At 41.9% G+C, this 16836-nt stretch overlaps 1 protein-coding gene across 2 annotated transcripts in view; it reads left to right on the forward strand.

The window, feature by feature from the left end:
• The window catches only part of SEMA5A (semaphorin 5A), a 606804-nt gene that overhangs the window by 66460 nt on the left and 523508 nt on the right, over window positions 1-16836 (forward strand). The window contains exon 1 of one of the 2 annotated variants that reach the window (XM_074945056.1): window positions 6573-6685. The exons of the other annotated variant lie outside the window; for it this stretch is intronic. The gene's annotated coding sequence lies outside the window, so the exon portion shown is untranslated. Of the gene's footprint in view, window positions 1-6572; window positions 6686-16836 lie in introns of those variants that run through there. 2 annotated transcript variants of the gene reach the window in all.

Genomic DNA, 16836 nt, shown 5'->3' on the forward strand with positions numbered 1-16836 from the left:
AGTGAGTGGTGGTAACACTGTTAAAATGAAGTGTCACCGTGTTTCATCTTTGGAATAATCTTTCTAAGTAAAAGCAATGATGATCGTAGGCTCCTCTAGCTGGTACTTCTTTTGAAGAATCTTAAGATAAGAATAAAAATATATGAGCAGTAGTTACACTCTGTTTTAAGGTCTGACTGTATTGCAGAAGCAAAATATCATAGAATCATAGAATCGTAGAAGATTAGGTTTGGAAGAGACCTCAGGAGGTCTTTGTCAAGCCGGGCCTTAAAAACCTCTAAGAATGGAGATTCCACCACCTCTCTAGGTAACCCATTCCACTGCTTCACCACCCTCCTAGTGAAATAGTGTTTCTTAATATCCAACCTAGACCTCCCTCACTGCAATTTGAGACCATTGCTTCTTGTTCTGTCATCTGCCACCACTGAGAACAGCCTAGCTCCAACCTCTTTGGAATCGTAGAATCATAGACTCATAGAATATCAGGGTTGGAAGGGACCTCAGGAGGTCATCTAGTCTAACCCCCTGCTCAAAGCAGGACCAATCCCCAACTAAATCATCCCAGCCAGGGCTTTGTCAAGCCAGGCTTTAAAAACCTCTAAGGAAGGAGATTCCACCACCTCCCTAGGTAACGCATTCCAGTGTTTCACCACCCTCCTAGTGAAAAAGTTTTTCCTAATATTCAACCTAAATCTCCCCCACTGCAACTTGAGACCATTACTCCTTGTTCTGTCATCTGCTACCACTGAGACAGTCTAGATCCATCCTCTTTGGAACCCCCGTTCAGGTAGTTGAAAGCAGCAATCAAATTCCCCCTCATTCTTCTCTTCCGCAGACTAAACAATCCCAGTTCCCTCAGCATCTCCTAATAAGTCATGTGTTCCAGTCCCCTAATCATTTTTGTTGCCCTCTGCTGGACTCTTTCCAATTTTTCCACATCTTTCTTGTAGTGTGGGACCCAAAACTGGACACAGTACTCCAGATGAGGCCTCACCAATGTCAAATAGAGGGGAACGATCACGTCCCTCGATCTGCTGGCAATGCCCCTACATATACATCCCAAAATCCCATTGGCCTTCTTGGCAACAAGGGCACACTGTTGACTCATATCCAGCTTCTCGTCCACTGTAACCCCTAGGTCCTTTTCTGCAGAACTGCTGCCGAGCCATTTGGTCCCTAGTCTGTAGCCGTGCATGGGATTCTTCCATCCTAAGTGCAGGACTCTGCACTTGTCCTTGTTGAACCTCATCAGATTTCTTTTGGCCCAATCCTCTAATTTGTCTAGGTCCCTCTGTATCGTATTCCTACCCTCCAGCGTATCTACCTCTCCTCCCAGTTTAGTGTCATCTGCAAACTTGCTGAGGGTGCAAACCACGCCATCCTCGAGATCATTTATGAAGATACTGAACAAAACTGGCCCGAGGACCGACCTTTGGGGCACTCCACTTGATACCTGCTGCCAACTAGACATGGAGCCATTGATCACTATCCGTAGAGCCCGACAATCTAGCCAACTTTCTATCCACCTTATAGTCCATTCATCCAGCCCATACTTCTTTAACTTGCTGGCAAGAATACTGTGGGAGACCATGTCAAAAGCTTTGCTAAAGTCAAGGAACAGACCGTGTCAAAAGCCTTGCTAAAGTCAAGGAACAAGGAATCCCCCTTCAGGTAATTGAAGGCTGCTATCAAATCTCCCCCTCACTCTTCTGCAGACTAAACAAGCCCAGTTCCCTCATTCTCTCCTCGTAAGTCATGTGCCCCAGCCCCCTGATCATTTTCATTGCCCTCCGCTGGACTCTCTCCAATTTGTCCGCCTCCTTTCTGTAGTGGAGATCCCAAAACTGCATGCAGTACTCCAGGTGTGGCCTCACCAGTGCCAAATAGAGGGCAATAATCACTTCCCTCGATCTGCAGCCCAATATGCCGTTAGCCTTCTTGGCAACAAGGGCACATTGCTTACTCATATCCAGCTTCTTGTCCACTGTAATCCCCAAGTCCTTTTCTGCAGAAATGCTGCTTAGCCAGTCGGTCCCCAGCCTGTAGCTGTACATGGGATTCTTCCTTCCTAAGTGCAGAACTCTGCTCTTGTCCTTTTGAACCTCATCAGATTTCTTTTGGCCCAATCCTTCAATTTCTCTAGGTCACTCTGGACACTATCCTTCCCCTCCAGCGTATCTACCTCTCCCCTCATCTTAGTGTCATCTGCGAACTTGCTGAGGGTGCAATTAATCCCATCATCCAGATCATTAATAAAGATGTTGAACAAAACCGGCCCCAGGACTGACCCCTGGGGCACGCCGCTTGATACCGGGTGCCAGCTAGACATCGAGCCATTGATCACCACCCATTGAGCCCAATGATCTAGCCAGGTTTCTATCCACCTTTATAGTCCATTCATCCAATCCATACTTTTTTAACTTGCTGGCAAGAATACTGTGGGAGACCACATCAAAAGCTTTGCTAAAGTCAAGATATATCACATCCACCACTTTCCCCATTTCCACAGAGCCAGTTATCTTATCATAGAAGGCAATCAGGTTGGTCAGGCATGACTTGCCCTTGGTGAATCCATGTTGACTGTTCCTGATCACCTTCCTCTCCTCCAAGTGCTTCAGAATGGTTTCCTGGAGGACCTGCTCCATGTCCCTCCAGCAGATCCACTGCCAGGAAAGTCCAATTCCAGCCAATTCCGGGGGGGGGACGGGACTTCTACTAGCTTCCCCCCTTTTCATCCAGGTCCCTTCCTTACCGCTCATAGGAAGGGTTAAGGTGGACTATAATGATGGGGGGTTGGCTCCCCGCTGTACCAATCAGAGGAGTCACCAACTGCCCCCAGTTCGCTCAGTTACCAACCACATCTCCTTAATTCCTTTTCGAAGCCATTTATCCATTCTTTTGTGCCTTAATTTGTGGAGTACCTGCATTGAACATCCGCCACAAGGAGGCACCAGCCATTAGCTGCCTCCTCCGCACACCCAGCCTGGTTCCCAGACATCTTCCAAGGCCTTTTTTATATATCAGCCAAAAATATGGTGGCACCTGAGTCTGACAAGTGCATCCCATGCTTTCGAAATAACTTTGGTGCCCCATAGAATATGCCAGGATGTGAAATTACTGTCCCCCACCCCCAAGGGCAACAAGAATTTGGCCACTTCCCTGTTCACAAACTTCCTGGTTTTGTTCACCTTGGCAGACCCTGGGAGACCCTGCGCTGAAGCATATCTGACCAAACAATGTTAACACCTGGAAAAATTGCCAGGATCTGCTTCAGGTTCCTCCTAGGTTGAAGCATTAACTCCATCCCTTTAAGTGTTCCCAGATCATTTTCTCCCAGGTGTATCACCAATATATCTGGTGGCCACTGACGTGCCCGCACAGCATACAACAGTGGTATCAGTTGATCCCATAACATAGCCCTCTGTGTGTGCCAACTGAGTAATGCTTCACCACCAAATGTCAGCTGGGAGCCCTCAGGCAATCTGGATGCAGGCCTATGCACCCAAAACACAATACTGTGCCCACAGATCCACACCCTCATGTGCATAGCTGGCTGTCCCGTATCTGAAATGAGAACACAACCGATTAATGTTGATTTTCCACCTGCAGTCTTGCATACATTCGGTATGCATTAGACTGCCAGCGCCCGATTGCCTGAACAGTCTCTGCTTCCATACCTATCTGCGCTGCTGCCATAGCTGCCCCTATTCTGAATGAGTGGGAACCAAATTCATGGGCTGGCAGCCCCAACTGCATTATCCCCCCTCTCAACATGGTAATCAATTGATATGCCGTGAGGGGACTCCTGTCTCCATGTACAAAAAGAGGGGCTTCTCCCTTCCACCGTATTGCCATGTAGGCCCTCAATGCCCGAACGGGGCAGACCCCAATCTCGCCACCCTCCCATAGGGTAACAAATGCACCCTGGCCGACTTGATCAGTCTTTGACCTTCGCAAGTGTAATATCACTGCATGCTTGTGCCAGCTTATGTTACGAAATTCCAAAGCCTTTCCCATAGAATCTCTCATGGACCCAGGCACTAGCTTACTGATCCTGAAAGCACCAAAAGATTCTGTCAGGAATGCTGTCCTGAATAGGGACACCTCCTGTGCACTATGAAATATGTCACCGAGTATGTGAAGGAGGTCTCTGAGCGTGGAAACCCTGACGGGATGACGGGAATCTTCCCTGGGTCCACCGCTATGTGACCATCCCACCAAAAACCTTCGAACTAAGAAACCCCCTCAAGGATCTGGGTAGCCTTTCAGCCTACTGACAAATGTAATGGCTGAAAGGCGATTCAAGATTGTGGAGGACGCCAGTTGATGGGTTGCCAATGACACCATGTACCGCAGCACCTGTTCCTCTGTAATGAGCCACATTGCCAACTGGCCTTCCTGCTCCGTGAACAGCATTTGTCTGGGTTCGTGGATGGCGATCCCTGCCCTGTGCCTCTACATTGCTCCTGAAATCACCTGAGTGGGATGTTCTGGATCTGTGTGACCTGTTCCACTTTGTACAGCCTGTAGTGCTGTGGAAACAACCTTATACGCAATCTGTTTAATTAATCGTATCAGCTCCATGCTAACTGGCCCCCCATCAGACGCTGCTAGCTCAGTTGGGTGAGCAAGAGCTGCAACTGGAGCCCCCACTTCCCCAAGCCCGATAGGCCGTCTGTGACAATCCAGTGCACTCGGGTGAGCAAATGCTGCACCTGGTGCCCCCACTTCCCCAAACCTGATAGACTGACTTTAATACTCCGATGCACTACCCCTGGGTCCCCCAGCCACTTGCCCTTCCTGTACGGACTCTGCCCCTGGCTTGCCCTGGAGCCAACCAACTGCACTGGGTCTGCCCTGTGTGTGATTTGATTACTTTCTGAGTTCCTGTGGTAATGAAACTAACGGGGGGGGGGGAGGGGCGGGGAATGCAAATTCCCCCCATCCCATTGTGTTCTGGCTACAGCAGAAAAAAACTGCACCATGATTCCTTAAACATCCTTGTACACTGCAACTGCTATGGGAGGGGCTCGCTCCCCCCTTCCTTTTCCTTCTTATACCTATACCCCATCTAATCAACTCTACCTCGCTTTGTGAATCTGTTCTCCTGATGCTACCCTGTTCCACTGGTGCCAGAGGAAAAGGAGAATTAAGCCTTCCCTTTTGTGCACCCCTTCCTTTCCCCTTTTTGTGTCCCTCTGGAGCCATGCTGAGACTGCTTACCAGCTACTGCCCCTTCTCTTTCCTTCACTGAAACAGGGAATGGCTTGTAGCCCCCTATTCACTTCCTATGCCCCAGTCCAGCCCAACCACTGCTGTCCCAGACTGGAAAGTCTGTGGGTTTTTGGTTTTTTTCCCCTTTTTTTCCTCTCTCTCTCTCTTTCTTCCCTTTTTAAAAGATGGGCACTATATTTGCCTTTTTCCAATTGTCCAGGACCTCCTCCGATTGCCACGGGTTTTCAAAGACAATGGCCAATGGCTCTGCAATCACATCAGCCAATTCCCTCAGCACCCTCAGATGCATTAGATCTGGACCCATGGACTTGTGCATGTCCAGCTTTTCTAAATAGTCCTTAACCTGTTCTTTCACCACTGAGAGCTGCTCACCTCCTCGCCATACTGTGCTGCCCAGGACAGCAGTGTGAGAGTTGCCCTTGTCTGTGAAGACCGAAGCAAAAAAAGCATTGAGTATTTCAGCTTTTTCCACATCATCTGTCACTAGGTTGCCTCCCCCATTAATTAAGGGTCCCACACTTTCCCTGACCTTTTTATTGTTGCTAACATACCCGTAGAAACCCTTCTTGTTACCCTTCACATCCCTTGCTAGCTGCAACTCCAGTTGTGTTTTGGCCTTCCTGATTACACCCCTGCAGCTTGAGCAATATCTTTATACTCCTCCCTACTCATCTGATCAAGTTTCCACTTCTTGTAAGCTTCCTTTTTGTGTTTAAGCTCACCGAAGATTTCACTGTTAACCCAAGCTGGTCGCCTGCCATATTTTCTATTCTTTCTGCACAGCGGGATGGTTTGTTCGTGCGCCCTCAATAAGGCTTCTCTAAGGTACATCCAGCTTTCATAGATTCCTAATATTTAAAGCCAGAAGGGATCATTGTGATCATCTAGTCTGACCTCCTGTATAGCACAGGCGATAGAACTTCCCCAAACTAATTCCTAGATCAGATCTTGCATATATTTTAGAAGAGCATCCAGTCTTGACTGAAAAATTGTCATTGGTGGAGAATCTACCATGAATCTTGGTAAAGATTCCAATTGTTAATTATCCTCACTGTTAAAAATGTATGCCTTATTTCCAATCTAAATTTTCTAGCTTCCATTTCCAGGCATTGGATCATGTTATACCTTTTCTGTGCTAGATTGAAGAGCTGATTATTAAATATTTGCTCCCCATGGTAGGTACTCACAGACTGTAATCAAGTCACTCCTTAAGCTTGTCTTTGTTAAGCATAGATTGAACTCCTTGAGCTCTATCACTATAAAGCATGTTTTCTAATTATTCTCATAGCTTTTCTCTGAACCCTCTCCAATTTATCAACATCCTTCTTGAATTGTGGACATCAGAGCTGGACACAGCATTCCCACAGGGGTCTCACCAGTGCTAAATATAGAGTGTCATCAGCAGCACAGATGCTTCCCTCATAAGCCTCCTACACGGTACTCTGGTGAGGTATGGATGACTCTTGAATGTTTCATGTTTCACTGTCCTTTATAATTGACTGCTTACAGTGCTGTTGGGAAAAATAATGATGAGCAATACAATGCTTCTTCTGTCTGTCTTCCCTAACATTCTAATCCAGGATCCAGCCAAACCCCAACATTTTATGTAAGACTCATAAACTACTTGGGGTGTGGGAGTGGAGCGGAAGACAAGCGGGAAAGAACATGACCACAGTCATTTCCAAGACTGTTTTCTCCTTGATGAAACTGCTCGTCATTTTGTTTCTAAAATTAATCTCTCTTCTTCTGTGCTGTGCAAAACATGCACAGAAAGTACGGCAAGAGACCATCCTGGTTTAACGAGGAGATCTTCAGTTATCTGAAACTCATAAAAGAACCCTACAAAAAGTGGAAACTAGGACAAATTATGAAGGATGAATATAAACAAATAACACAAGTATGTAGAGACAGAATTAGAAAGGCCAAGGCACAAAACAAGATTAAACTAGATAGAGACATAAAGGGTAACAAGAAAACATTCTACAACTACATTAGAAGCAAGAAGAAGATCAAGGACAGGGTAGGCCTGTTACTCAATGGGGGGGTAGGGGCGGGAACAATAACATAAAATGTGGAAGTGGCAGAAGTGCTAAATGACATTTTTGTTCCAGTTTTCACCAAAAAGTTTAGTAGCAATTGGACAGTTAACTTAATGAATGCCAGTGAAAATAAGGTGGGATCAGAGGCTAAAATAGGTAAAGAACAAGTTAAAAATTACTTAGACAAGTTAGATATGTTCAACTCACCAGGGCCTGATGAAATACATCATAGAATACTCAAGGAGCTGACTGAAGAGATATCTGAGCCATTAGTGATTGTCTTTGAAAATTCATGGAAGACAAGAGAGAGTCCAGAGGACTGGAAAAAGGACAAATATAGTGCCAATCTGTAAAAAGAGAAATAAGGACAACCCAGGGCATTACAGACCAGTCAACTTAACTTCAACATCCAGAAAGATAATGCAGCAAATAATCAAGCAATCAATTTGCAACATCTAGAAGATAATAAAGTGATAAGTAACAGTCAGCATGAGATTTGTCAAGAACAAAACATGTCAAACCAACCTAATACCTTTCTTTGACAGGGTAACATGCCTAGTGGATGGGGGGAAGCAGCAGATGTGGTATATCTTGACTTTAGTAAGGCTTTTGATACTGTCTCGCATGACCTTCTCATAAACAAATTAGGGAAATACAATCTAGATCAGGGGTGGGCAAACTTTTTGGCCTGAGTTGTGGGTATGATTCTGTTTAATATCTTCATCAGTGTTTTAAATAATGGCATAGAGAGTACACTAATAAAGTTTGCGACAATACCAAGCTAGAAGGGCTTGCAAGTGCTTTAGAGGATAGGATTAAAATTCAAATGATCTAGATAAACTGGAGAAATGGTCTGAAGTAAATAGGATGAAATTCAATAAGGACAAATGCAAAGTACTCCATTTAGGAAGGAACAATCAGTTCCACACATACAAAATGGGAAATGACTGCCTAGGAAGTTGTTTTGCGGAAAGGGATCTGGGGGTCATATTACAAGATAAATATGAGTCAAATGTGTAACACTGTTACAAAAAAAGCAAACATCATTCTGGGATGTATTAGCAGGAATATTGTAAGCAAGACACAAGAAGTAATTCTCCACTATACTCTGCATTGATTAGGCCTTAACTGAAGTATTGTGTCTAGTTCTGGATGCCACATTTTGGGAAAGATGTGGATGAACTGGAGAGAGTCCAGAGAAGAGCAATAAAAATGTTTAAAGGTCTAGAAAATATGACCTATGAGGGAAGATTTAAAAAATGGGTTTGTTTAGTCTGGAAAAGAGAAGACTGAGGGGGGACATGATAACAATTTTCAAGTACATAAAAGGTTGTTACAATGAGGAGGAAGAAAAATTATTCTCCTTAACCTCTGAAGAAAGAAGAAGCAGCAATGGGCTTAAATTGTTGCATGGGCGGTTTAGGTTGGACATTAGGAAAAACTTCCTAACTGTCAGGGTAGTTAAGCCCTGGAATAAATTGCCTAGGGAGGTTGTGGAATCTTCATCATTGGGGATTTTTAAGAGCAGGTTACACAGACACCTGTCAGGCATGGTCCAGATTCTAGATAATGCTTAGTCCTCCCTTGAGTGCAGCGGATTGGACTGCCTTGAGTGCAGGGGATTGGATTAGAAGACGTCTCGAGGTCCCTTCCAGTCCTACAATTCTACGATTCTATGCATGTGTCTGCTAGGATGACCAGATGTCATGATTTTATAGGGACAGTCCCGATTTTTGGGTCTTTTTCTTCTATAGGCTTACCCCCCACCCCCTGTCCCAATTTTTCACACTTGCTGTCTGGTCAGCCTAGTGTCTGCTTTCTTATATAAAAGTCCAGGTTGTTTTTTTTGGCGGGGGGGGGGTTGTAACTATGTGTCACCATAACTTGTGGAACACCAGCCCTGGACAACTGGATTGCTTAGTATTTTAAAGTATTGTATGATTGTAATATGCATCCACAGGCAAATAACAAGCACATTTTGTTCTCTCTTAATATATACTTTCAAAAATATTCAGAAATTGCTAATTGTCTGAGAATATATTTCTTAATGGAAAAAAGAGCTCTCTATCCAGCCCTACATTTCTGTGATTCTGTGATTCATGTTCAGGTCCAATTATTGAAAATTCTTGGGTTTTACAGACAAGATTAAAAATTTTTCTGAAGTATTCATCCAGACTGAGCTATCATTTACATGAGCACTAAAGTACATGGTGTACATCCTAATAATTTAAACCAAATATTAATAAAATTAACTAAGCTAATTTTAAAAAGTTAATGCAAGAAAGTTCTTAGAAATGAAATGCCTTGTTATTGGAATAATTCTATAGCTATTTTGATTATTAATATTGGAGCATATTACATATACAGTATCTTTGATTTCCTCCTATAATGTAATCCTAATGAATTTCACTATTTCCAAATGTACTTGCACAAAAAAAGCAAAGACACAGACTAATTAGGTAGCCATAACAACTGCATGTGAATGATTAGTCAAAGATGGGACTGGTTCAGGTCTCTTCAGAGATAAGTGTATGTATTTTCTAATGGTTTATTAGTTCAGACTGCTTTCTAAACCAAATATACCGTGACAGGGTCGGGCCGGATGGCTACAGGAGAGTAATAGAAGGCAGATATATTAGCCCCAGGTTAAGTAGGTCCCTTTTCCCTGGGTAAGGTAACAGGGAAGGTTCCAGAACAATCAGGAACCTTCTGGAGACAATTAAGACAGACAGGCTGATTAGAACACCTGCAGCCAATCAAGAAGCTGCTAGAATCAATTAAGGCAGGCTAATCAGGGCACCTGGGTTTAAATAGGAGCTCACTTCAGTTTGTGGTGCGTGTGTAAGGAGCTGGGAGCTGAGAATGAGAACGCATACTGTTGGAGGACTGAGGAGTAGAAGCATTATCAGACACCAGGAGCAAGGTCCTACGGTGAGGATAAAGAAGGTGTTGGGAGAAGGCCAGGGGGAAGTAGCCCAGGGAGTTGTAGCTGTCACACAGCTGTTCCAGGAGGCACTCTAGCCAGCTGCATTCCACAGGGCCCTGGGCTGGAACCCGGAGTAGAGGGCGGGCCCGGTTTCCCCCCAAACTCCCAACTCCTGGTCAGACACAGGAGGAGATGATCTGGACTGTGGGTTCACGAAAACGGCCAAACTGAGGGCTGCCGTGAAGCTCCAAGGCAAGCAAATCCGCCAATAAGAGCAAGATCCACCAAGGTAGAGGAGAACTTTGTCACAATACCTATTGAAGTTATTGGAGCCATTCATTTGGGGAAAGAAAGGAAGGGGAATTTTAAAGTTTCTAAATCTATTTATTCACCTTGTATGATGCACTCTATTTTCTCACTCAAACCAATTGTCATGCTGTTGCCCAATCAAAAATAGCCCCTTGATAGAAAATTAATCTCCTTCTATAATATTTGATGGAGAAACTTACTCACAATAACAAAATATCTTCTAGAATATGCAGTGTGTGTATTGGGGGGTGGGGGAGGGAGGCAGGGTGTAAATGCCTATCACAGATGTACCAGAGTGTAATATTATGTTTGTTACATTGCCATCTAGGATGAGTAAGATAAAGAAATATTTGAATAAAGATTAAACAAGAATCTGGGATATCTGAGATATGTATTTCTTCGGATAGGGAAACATCCTTATCCCAACAAATACATATCTAGTTCCTTTTTTCAATGTTGTTCAATAGTGACAGTATTTTAAACCCCAAAATACAGCATTTATTAGATGCCAAAATTGAAGAATGATCATTTTTAATTTATTATCATGAAATGTAATAAGCCCTAGGTTCCTTCTGATTTACCACGTGGAATGGATGTGTGAAACACAACTAATAAAGTGGGATAGTTTAATCTGAGATCATGATACTTTTAATGAGAGTTCAGTAAGGTAGACAAAATAGAAAACTGAGCATTGGTAGGATACTTCCCATACAGTATTCTTCTTCATGCATACTAGTTATTCATATAATCCATTTCAGAGTTGAAGAAATATCGGCTAGCATTTTCAGAATGCACATTTAGGGTTGTGAATGAATAATATTGTAGGTATAATAATATAGTATAATAGTATAATAATAGGAGGTAAAACATGGGAGAGAAGTAAAGCAAATGTTTAAAGAAGAGCGGAGTAACCAAATTCAGTTCCAATTATACTACTGCTGACTGTGGGCCTATGACTATCTGCCTCATTTATAAGGCTGCCATAATTCTAATATCTAAGAACCCACGGATATGCATAGTTTAATAAAATCAAAATAGATTGCAACATCAAGGGCTCAGTAATGGATCTTACAAGGCTGAGTCATGCTGAGCAGAGGGTGCACTGCTGGAGCTCTAGTGCTGGAAGAACTCTATCTTTGGGTACAACAGCTTCACTGCCCTATGTACAGACTATGAGAGGTGTGAAGAGCAGTGTGCAGCAAAGTGCTGTTCTGTCGCTCCCCGACATGAACACTGCAACTGTGAACTTAAAGGTTCCTAATTTGCAGTCATCCAATCCTGTTTGAAGAGGACTGAATTTGTGAGAACTCAGGGACCTTTATGTTTGCTCACAGCATCCACACAGAGGAGTGACAGTGCAGCATTTTGGCGTGCACTGCTATTCACAGCTCTCATTATCTGAACTGTAGGGCAGTGTAGCCATGCCCTTTGAAAGGGACAATGGGTGAAATGCTGCCTCTCTGAAGACGATGGGAATTTTCCCACTGATTACCACTTCCAAGCAACATAAACTAAAAGCACCCTTATTCTGGAATAAGTGTGTCCACATGGGGAGTTATACTGGTATAAGTAGAACTGTATAATTATGCTGATAAATTTCACTTGCCCTTTACTGGGGCCAGAATTTCACCAATATCTCTAGAGATATGGAAGAGCTCCTGGCAGAAAAGGAGAGGGTCAGTGTCCCTTGCTTCATCTCTAGGAAGATTCTAGTCAGCACCTTTAGTTTAAGGATGTCATAAAACAGGATCCCTTTGTCCAATTTAATGCAAATATAGTAGAAAAATTCTACATCAGTCCCAGATCTAAATTACAAGTTAGTTTGTGGATTTTAGAGTATGTGGGATGGCAAAATTCAGTTTATAATTCAAACTCAGCCGAAGCTCCTGCTGCTCCTTAATATGACATGTAAGAAGACAGGAAAGATTTTGTTGCCATGAGCTTAGAAGGACCTCATTACTCATGCTTGGTGAAACCATGAATGAGTGATGAAGGTCTTACTAAACAAGCTAGATGTGTTTCCCCCCCACTGAGCTTTACTATCCTTATTCTTCAGAGATTCCAGGCTCTGGTTATTCTAATCTTCTGATTTGGAATATTAATTCATCAGTACCAAAATGCCTGACCTTTACCCATGAACCATCCTTGCCAAACAAGTGCCCATGCAATCTTCATGACACACCTTACCACACCACCACGTATCCAGCATATACCACATATATCTTGTATATATATTCTATTTTATAGTTCTAAACTTATTTATTTGTACTGTTTTCCTCTACCTGTAAAACCACATGCCTTAGCTCCAATTCAGCAAACCACATAAGCATGTGATTAAGTTTAACATTGGCTTTGTGGGATGAGAACCTGAGTTACCATTTATCTAACTGTACAGGAGTCAAAGGAAAGGAAACATCATAAATATTAAATAATACAAAGCTTTAAAAATGCACTTAACTATTAAGTTCCCAACTTTTGATCTATCAGGGCTAGAAAAGTGTTCTGTCTAGTTGGAAAGGGAGGATTCCTTTGCCTCTCCCATGGAATAAAGTAGTCATATGTTCTCTTCCTGTTGGCAGAATGATTGGATGGTGGACCATGAACTTGTACCTGTTCCAGCAATGAGTACTGGCCAAACTTCATGTCCCACCACTATGTTGTGAAAGAAATTTCCAAAAGTTTGGTTGAAAAGAGCCAAAATATGTCCTTTATGGTTGGTTGTTTTTGTATGGACTGTGGTCTTACTGGATTTCAGGTGAGGAGATCCGAGTTATTATATAAAGGTTGTCACATGATTGCAGAAACAAAGGAATCATCTGTATGGATATTTTCACCAGGGATGTGGTATAAATACATATGCATGAACACTTATATTCGCTTTTTGACTCAGTTTAATGATTGACGCCAAACAACCAAGAGTTTTTCTGCTTTCTGGTAGCTCTTGTTGAGGGCAGTGATATACAGTACCATTTTTTAAAATCACTGGCTATCTGTTCTTGTATCCCCCAATGCAGTGGCTCTCAACCTTTCCAGGTTACTGTACCCCTTGCAGGAGTCTGATTTGTCTTGCGTACCCCCAAGATCCACCTCACTTAAAAACTACTTGCTTACAAAATCAGACATTAAAACACAAAAACATCACAGCGACTATCACTGAAAAATTGCTTACTTTCTCATTTTTACCATATGATTATAAAATAATGTAATTGGAATATAAATATTGTACTTACATTTCAGTATATAGAGCAATATAAGCAAGTCATTGCCGGAGTGAAATTTTAGTTTGTACTGATTGCGCTAGTGTTTTTTGTGTAATCTGTTTCAAAACTAGGCAAGTATCTAGATGAGTTGATGTACCCCCTGGAACACGTCTGCGTACCCCAGTGAGAACCACTGCCCCAAGGTAGTGCTACTCAGCTGCATCCTAATGCAGGGGTCCGCAACGCGGTGCCCGCAGGCGCCATGGCACCCACCGGGGCATTTTTGTGTGCCCACAGGACACCCCACTGCCGAAATGCCGCCGAGAAGTGTTGCCATTTCTCTGCGACATTTTGGCGGTGACGCTTCTTTCCGCTGTCGCTTCTCGGCGGCGGCATTTTGGCGGCGGGGTGTCAGGCGCCCGCCACAGTCTTCTGGGAATACCAATATGCTGTTCCCACAAGAAAGGTTGGGGACCACTGTCCTAATGAGAGATCGCTTGCTTCATTGTTGGTTAAACCAACCACCTCATGAGCTAGATGCATCATCTCCCCCACATCCTCCCAATCCTCCCCCCGCCCCTCCGAGCTTTGCTATACTTATTCTTAAGAGATTCCAGGCTCTGGTTATTCTCATCTTGTGACTTGGAATATTAATTCATCAATGCCAAAATGCTTGACCTTAACCAATGAACCATACTTATGTGAACAACTATACAACAGACATTGCAAGCTCGTAGCATGAATTGCAAAGACATTTTTATTTTCTCTGTATATAACTGACAGCAAGAGAAATATTTTTTAATAAAAGATGCTCTTAAATATCCAACAGCTATTGTTGTATTGGTAGTTTATTTGAATATATCTTTTAAAATATATTTAATATCTTGTAGGGGTTGTATATTCAGTGTATACTTAGGACATTTTTAATCAGGAAGATGGAATATTAAACCTATGAGTTTTCATCAGAACACAACTAGTGGGTTCCACACAGATGCACAAAGCTAAATATGTGACTCAATCTGAGAATTATGCAAACCTATCTACAGAACAAGACATCGTGCTGATGTGAATAGGACAAATAGGTGCATAGCATGTAATTTTCTTTAAGAGAATTTTATATTTGGATTTCATGATTTAATGTACCTGACCTAGTATCAATATTTTTGTATATATTAGGTATACTTATAATCCCATTTGACTTTCATTTTCAACCGTTTTGGAATATATGATTTTTTTTCTTAAAATAAAAGTATTAAACAACCTTTTGTTTAAAGAGATTTCTGCTGCAATATAAAATAGACATATTTGGGTTATGGGTTCATCTTTGTTCTGTGATTTCACTTATAAGTTTATTAGGCCATCTGGCCCCAATCAAACGGCAATATTTGATTCCTGATTCTGTTTGTCTCTTGCACAGATCCAGGGGTGTTTAAATCCAGGGGGTTGGTCCAATCTCTTATAGAGATGGGGGTCACCTGTGAGATATTAATAGATTGATAGATTCCAAGGCCAAAAGGATTCAAAAGCCAAATGGCTCATCTAGTCTGACCTTGGTAAATTGTTCCAATGGTTAACTACCCTCCCTGTTAAAAATATATGCCTTATTTCCTGTCTGAATTTGTCTAGCTTCAACTTCCAGCCATTGGATCATGTTATAGTTTTCTCAGTATGGGTAGACTGAAGAACCCATTATTAAATATATGGTCTCCATGTAGGTACTTGAAGATTGTAATCAAGTCACCCTTTAATCTTTTCTTTCTTAAAATAAATAGATTGAGCTTTTTGAGTCTATCACTATAAGGAAGGTTCTCTAATCCTTTAATCATTCTTGTGGCACTTCTCTGAATCTTCTCCAATTTATCTTCTTGAAGAAAGAACAAAAGTAAGTGCCTGATCTGAAGCCTATTGAACTAATTGACTCTTCATTGCCCAAAATGAGCAAACCATCTGCTACTTATCACTGTATAATAATGGTCATATTTCTCTTTAGTGTAATTGGCACTAAAGCTTGAGACTTCTCTGAAATCCATAATTTCTTTTATAACACGAAAGGTAGTTTCAGAGTAACAGCCGTGTTAGTCTGTATTTGCAAAAAGAAAAGGAGTACTTGTGGCATCTTAGAGACTAACCAATTTATTTGAGCATAAGCTTTCGTGAGCTACAGCTCACTTCATCGGATGCATACACTGCATCCGATGAAATGAGCTGTAGCTCACGAAAGCTTATGCTCAAATAAATTGGTTAGTCTCTAAGGTGCCACAAGTCCTCCTTTTCTTTATGAAAGGTAGTGAAGTTAGAGTGAGGACATATTAGGGTAGTATGAAACCTATGATTTAAATGTCATATCAACTTGCTTTTTAATTTGTATCCCTGCATATAGGAAACTTATCTGCTGCTGCTGACATGGTTATCAAATCATTTGTTGTTAAAACATTCTGGAATTTAGAAGGACATTGACAATAATGTTAATTGTTTGTAATACCTTGTTTGTATATTGTTTTTTATTGTCTGTAGATATTCATTAAATTACAAAATGACATCCTGAGAATATTGTCTTGGAAGGATACAGTAGATATTTTAAAAAGGAGAATCTCTTTTCTAACAGAAATTTCAGTTGACCAATTTCATTTTTAAAGAGATCACATGAACTATTCCAAAGGATTCTACGAGAAATTCCACTAGGGCTGGTAGATGTTGAATTTCCTTTGAGTTTTTAGAAGAAAAACAAGGCTAATAGAACTGTGAAGCCTACATTAGCAGGGCATTGTTAAGGCTATTAAGAACATAGTATATATTGTTCTATATCTTTTGACTAAGTATGTATACATATTAATACATATATTTAAATTATTATTATTTGGTGAGGAAGATAGTATTCATGCACAACCGTATCATAAAAAAAACACCATATGGGATATGGGAACAAGGAAAATACTCGTAAGAGAGAAAAGTTGAGTTTTAAGCTTAATTTTAAAAAATGAAAACAATTAAAAATACCTTGACTGTGTCCTTTTAGCAGTGGAGGTTGATGTATATGTTAACTGTGAATGCTCACATGAGAGCAAGCAGAACTTTTTTGATTTTATAGATGCAAATGAAGGCTTATTTGGAAAGCACAAAGTGTGAA

Source organism: Natator depressus, chromosome 2 (assembly GCF_965152275.1).
Source record: "Natator depressus isolate rNatDep1 chromosome 2, rNatDep2.hap1, whole genome shotgun sequence".
NCBI classification, from domain to species: Eukaryota; Metazoa; Chordata; order Testudines; family Cheloniidae; genus Natator; species Natator depressus.